Genomic DNA, 6,170 nt, shown 5'->3' on the forward strand with positions numbered 1-6,170 from the left:
CAGATCAAGGAACTGAGGCACACAGGGTTAAATGGCTTGCCCAGGATCACACAACTAATAAGTGTCTGAAGCCAGATTTGAACTCAGGAAGATAAGTCTTCCTAATTGGAGGCCTGGAATTCTATCAACTGCATCGGGTAACTGTCTATAATACACATATGTGTATGAATATGTACACATACTTATTTACATATTCTGTATGCACTCTTAAGTCATCTCACAGGTTTTACTAGTGGATTATAAGTTGTGATAGATTCTAACATTATGGAAAGACACCCAGGTTAGGTCTGGAATACTCCCTTCATCCATCTTCTGAGGTCCTGCCTTAGTGCCAAGAGGCTCATTAGATATTTGGCCCCCAGGTGATGAGTTGGCAGCAGCAGCATCTTAGGAGCACTGTCTAGTAAGAGAGGAAGGAAAAAGTAATCTGAATTCTCCTTGAAGTGAGAGAAGGGGGGGGGGGGGAATCCACACTGATGAAATCCTGGGTCCTTAGAATATGGACATATATCTTATAGCAGGAGAACCTGGTGAATAGAACTAGACTTGGACTTTCAGGAAACCTCTAGTTCAAATTTTGCCTCATTTAATGAATTCAGGCATCATTTAACTTTTTTCAGACTATTTTCTCAAAGGACTGATAAGAAGGTCAATTGAGATAATATATATAGAGTTCTGCTAACCTTAAAACAATACACAAATGTTAGCTATCATTAGTATTCATATTGCCGTTTATAGTTGACAAAATGCCTTCCTCCCACTAACCCTGTCAAGTTGGTAATACATATATTTCCCCCATTATACAGAAGAAAAAAACTGAGATGCTGAGACATGAGGTTTCTTGTCCAGTCAACTGTCACGGCTGGATTTGAACTGAGATCTTCTAAAGTGAAATTCACGGTCCTTCTTAATCCTCTCTGCCTATCTTTACCTTGACCTATCCTCCATGGCAAAAAGGGGGTACAGACTTTGTATAGTTAAAGAATGGGCATATACAATTGTACAAACTATCTTAATGCCGACTATCCTCCCCTGGACACATACAAATGAGGAACAGTGATATGGCTCACGTCTATTTCAAGGTAAATATTCAAGATGAGCATTTCTCTCAATTAATAACTGATTTTTAAAAAAAGCATTAATTTTTGTCCTACCTTAAAAATTCAGGGACAATCACTACACATTTCTGTCTGTTCTCACTCCAGGAAACCCGAGAATAAACTCAAACAGGTAACTCCACATAGCGAGACAGATACTTTAACTTCCTTTCCATCATCACTTTCGTCAGAAAAAAAAAAAAAAAAAGATAGCTCTTGATCAATTCTTTCTTTATTCCCAGGAAAAGGAAAGCAACTATCCCAGGCATCCGGAAAAAAGGCAATATTGCATTTCTCTACCCTCCATCCTCTTCCTCTCTTACTACACCCACAACTACCAAAAGGAGGAAAAAAAAAAAAAAAAAAACAACCGCACAGACACACAATACGCAACGTGTTCCCATTTCCATCTGCGATAATACTCTCCCCTAAGTTGCTTGAGAGTAGAAGGGAACAAAGTTGGAGGGGGATGGGGAGGGTAGGTGGCTGGTTCTACCAGGGGTTAAATCTCGGGAAGGTGGAGCAGAGCTCAGACCCAGGAAGGTGGGAGGAGTGTCCTGGGACCACGCTCACCTTCCGAAATCAATCTAGATTCTGTTTCTTCCCTTTGGGTTCCCGGCTTTTTAATGCAAAGCTCCACCCACCTCTCCCCACTCCCGCTCCCACCAGCCCCAACCTCCAGATCGAAACGGAAGCCAACTGCTGACCGAGTAGTGAAAAATCAAGCACGCAAACAGCGGATCCCAACCAGACTGCTGCAAAGAGAGAGGGGAACTCTAGACATAGGGCGGCTCGGGAGACTGGAGTCAAGGCCGGCCGGCCGGCAGGCCGAGATACAGAGACAGATAGGGCTGCCCCCAGGAGGGGAAAAAACGAAAAAGACAGGGGGAGGAAGAAGAGAAGAAAAGGGAGGAAGGGAGGCCGGGAAAGAAGAGAGGGAAGGGGAGAGAACGAGGAGAGAGAGAGAGAGAGAGAGAGAGAGAGAGAGAATGAATTTAGTTGCTAACATGCCGACGCTCTTTTGCCTCCTCCCCCGGGACTCCCCCATCTCTAGCCCTCTGAGCTCTAAGAGAAACAGGTTGCTGGTTGAGTTCCCCACCCTCCATGGAAGTCACAGTTTCTCTCCCAAGATGCTCGCCTCTCTCTTCCTCCAGGCCCAATTCCCTCCCTACCCCCCTTCTAGCAAATCCAATCTCCCCAGCGCAGATAAATAGACTTTGAGCAGACATCGCCGGTGTCTCAGCAGCAGAGATGCTAGGCAGTCGGGTGGGTGGGTGGGTGGAAGCAACGGAACAGCCAAGATCTCCTTTTAGGAGAGCCTTAAAGCAAGGTCAATGGCCTTGGTGCACCTAGTGATTTCTCATGCATAAGTACCGGCTTTGGAATTGCATTGTTAAGGATCATGGCAGCAGCAGGAAATCCTAATGGCCCTGAACAGGCCGAGTGAGCAAGGATTTATCCCACACTATGTAATAGACTAAGATGGATCTAGGATCTAAGAAGGAGAGCAGGGAGAGGGATGGAGTTGTAGGCAGTTCAAACCTGCCAAAATACCAATGGCACCTATTTAGTGTAGTATGGGAGGGGGGTGGGGTGAGGGTGAGAGACAGAACGCTCAGAATTACTGTTATCCAGATTGAAGAGTTCTGCAAGATACAATGTGGATAGAGAGGCTTATTCCTCTACTGAGGGAGGGGGCACAAAACAAAGATACTCCACTAGTGTGATTTTTTTTTTCTACCTAAGCCCATAAAAGTGTTTTCAGGCAGAGATGCCAAAGGTGAGACAGTTGGATGAGTAAGCACCAGGGAAATAAATTATGTTGAAAGAAATTTTGGTTCTATAAAAGAGGAGAGGTCAAGTCATAGGCCCATCCACTTCCCCCTCCCCCTTTAGTCAAGAAAATCAGTAGAAACTGGCTGTGCCAACAGAAGACTTGGGCACATATGGCCATACCCACTTATCAGAGTGATATATTAAGGATGAATCCAGCTGCTTTTTTGGAGTGTAGCTATCGCTGCTTGTGACCAAGTACTGAGGGTAATTTCAGAACATACAGAATAAATATGAGTTGAAGAAAAGGTAAAGGAGGAAAGTAAAGCTTTGGGGAGGGAGTGGGATGTTCTGGCTTCTTTGGTTTCCGTTGATTTCCATGGCAGAATCTAAACTCCCCACTTTCCACGAATACTGTTTCCAGAGATCTTAAAGATCCCTTTAAGACATGGAGCTTTGACCCCCACCTCCCCTAATGAACACACTGTCCTCTCTCTCTCTACCCTTCTGAGAACAGTTCACAAACTTCCCTGCCCCCCCATCTTTAGAAAGTGATCTGAGAGCTCTGCTAGGCCCAGTTCACAGAAGGCTGTTGTCTATGGGCAGTGTCAGCTTCAAATTCCCATTCTTAGGAGTTCAAGTTCAGTGGAGGGACAACCTGCCTTCCTGCAGTTTTCATTCGGTGACAAAAGGTAAGGTTATGAGTCTCTCTTTAATTTATATGGGGGGGGGGAGAAAACCGACAGGTTCGAATTTCAAAAGGGGGGTTGTTGATTATTTCTGTTGATCAGAGATGAGGTTTACATAATTCCCATCTATTCAGCAAGTAAGAGTTTGGGTGTAGCATCCCTGTGTGCATTCCCCACACACCCTCCCCAATACTTCCTACACCTCTACCTTTTAAAATATCTATATGTAGACCTCAATATTTGTTCAAACGTGAGGTATGTAAACATCCAGATTTTACACAGGACTAAGGGATAAATGCATATTGATAGAGGTTTCCACTCTGGGAGTTATTTACTTAGGAGGTTGCTGAAAATAGTTTTAGACCCATTCAAGTATCGAGTCGTGATACCTATGTCAGCATGAAGCCATTTAAGAAATCTCCTAAAGTCTTGCCCTAAGAGAGAAGCCAATTTTCAAAGTTGGATATCAACGCAGTTCAATTTCCAGTACTTTCTAACATCACCCAAAGTGGGGGAGGGAGGTAGAGTAAGGAAGCACACGGGGCTCCGAGGGGAATACGATAAGCCCACCACATAATGGACCACTCACTAGTTGAATTTCGTGAATTCCCATTCAAGTGCTTCCAGATTTCTCCCTGAGTACATCTCCAGAACCAACATTCCAGGCTTAGCCAAGTGCACTCTGAGTCGCTGTTTCCCAATTTATTTAGGCTGCATTTTTGAAGCGGCAAGAAAATAATTGAGACAGGATTATCACATTTCAGCCCAACGCACATTTTCAAAAACTGAAGGGAGGGGGCGGTTATAGTTCAACAGAGACTCCTCAGAAAAAGCCCAAGAATTCGACCTAGACTTTCAACATACACATCCCAATGTAAACAGGCTAGGTGCCAGAGTAACAGGCAAGGATGGGGCCGAGAGCTGATGGGTTTCGTTTGGAAGGAGAACGCAATTGGGGACTCCCACCCCCACACCCGGCTTCTCTCTCCTTCTCTCTTCCCCACCTTCGTCCTCCAAAGCTGTTCCATGATTATACAGAAATCGCAAGAAGGAAGGCTGGTAATCATTGATCTGACTGCACTGCTGGGAGCCTATTTTTCGCCTCTCTCCCTGCTGCGTCTCCACCCGCAGTTCACTCGCTCTCTCCCGAGGCCGGGAGGGAGAGAGAGCTATGTCCCCAGGCGGCGGCCAGGAGGGCAGGAATGCGCCGCGGACTCCGGCGCAGGGCTTCGGGAGGAGGCGGGGAGCTCCAGGGAAAGCGAGCTCGGCCGGACTCCTTTACCCGCCGTCTCCTTTCTCCCTCAGCTGTTCCCCACTCCCCGTGGGAGCCCCTAAAAGGCATGGGAACCGTGCGCATAGCTTGTTCCTCCCAGCCCCCACCCTTCGCCTTGACTCTTCCCCCAAAGCAACCCGGCTTCTCCGGACCCCAGGCTTCTGTGTTCGCCTCGTGGATTCATCCTCCAAGCATCACCACATAGCTCTGCCACCTCCGCCGCGAGCCTAGAACCCATTCCGAACACTGCCCAACTCTGTGCAGGAGCCGGAGCTGGGGCGAGGATAGACTAGCTGGCTGCCTCCCTCGCTCGCTCTGGAAGATCCTCCACAGCCGGCTAGGGAAGCAGCTCCCGCCGCCGCCGCCAAGCAGCAATAGTGGCGGCGGCGGCAGCAGCAGCCCCGCCGCCCGAGAGCCTCTGATTGCAGGCGCCAGCGAGGAGGCTCGCTTCTCCTTAAGTGCCTTGCTGCATAAAAAGGTGTGGGGAGGGGATGGGGGGGGGGGTGGCTGTGGGCAGATCCATATTCAAGATCTGCCCGAGAGCCCGGCACCCGCCGGGTCCGTCCCCGATTTAGGAGCGCAGGGGAAGGGAGAGCTTGGTGGGGAGACCGAGCGGAGTCGCGAGGATACAAAAGCCACTTTTCCGAATATACCATAGCCGGGTCGGCTTACCGTGTCTGCAGGCTCCCCAGGGCAAAAGGCAAGGGAAGGAAAAATTAAATTGTGCGTTTTTCTTCTATATAAATAAAGCCACTCTTCTCCGAGACGTACTGGCTCCTTCTCTCCACGATCCCAAACTGGGCAACTACGGGGAGGTCCGGGCTCTCATCCTCTCAGGCAGGCTCCACAATAACAAGAGGGGCGCGAGGATATAGAAGAAAACCCCTGTCTCTCGCAGACACACACCCGAAAGGCCGGTCCAGGTTTCTCCAGGCGAAGTGTTCCTGGTCGGACTGCTGGCCCACATTAAACAGCTGCAATCCTGAGGCTTGGGGTTGGGGTATATATATTTTTTTAATAGCTTCCCTTCTCTTCTTCCCCTCCCTCCCCCAATCTCTCTCTTACACACATACACAGAGAGGGCGAGCTAGCAACACACACACACACGCAGGTTACATGAATGGAAGGCGGGAGCCAATCCTACAATGCTTTGGAAAGAGAAAGGCACATGCATTCTAAACGGGTCTGCACCACTGAGGCGGCGGAGGGGGAGTTTGTCGGGAGCCCAGGTGATGGTTTTAATCTCCCATGTCTGAGCGGAACACTACCAGCAGCTCTCTCTCTCTCTCTCTCTCTCTCTCTCTCTCTTTCTCTCTCTTTCTCTCTCTCTCTTTCTCT

The 6,170-nt window shown here is 48.3% G+C and overlaps 1 protein-coding gene across 2 annotated transcripts in view; it reads right to left on the bottom strand.

Moving 5' to 3' along the window:
* TENM4 (teneurin transmembrane protein 4) overlaps positions 1–5,967 on the bottom strand; it is a 1,164,499-nt gene extending 1,158,532 nt beyond the window's left edge. For both annotated transcript variants that reach the window (XM_031963708.1, XM_031963710.1), the window contains exon 1: positions 5,505–5,967. The gene's annotated coding sequence lies outside the window, so the exon portion shown is untranslated. The remainder of the gene's footprint in view (positions 1–5,504) is intronic.
* Between the last annotated feature and the right edge of the window lie 203 nt (positions 5,968–6,170).

Source organism: Sarcophilus harrisii, chromosome 3, assembly GCF_902635505.1.
Source record: "Sarcophilus harrisii chromosome 3, mSarHar1.11, whole genome shotgun sequence".
NCBI classification, from domain to species: domain Eukaryota; kingdom Metazoa; phylum Chordata; class Mammalia; order Dasyuromorphia; family Dasyuridae; genus Sarcophilus; species Sarcophilus harrisii.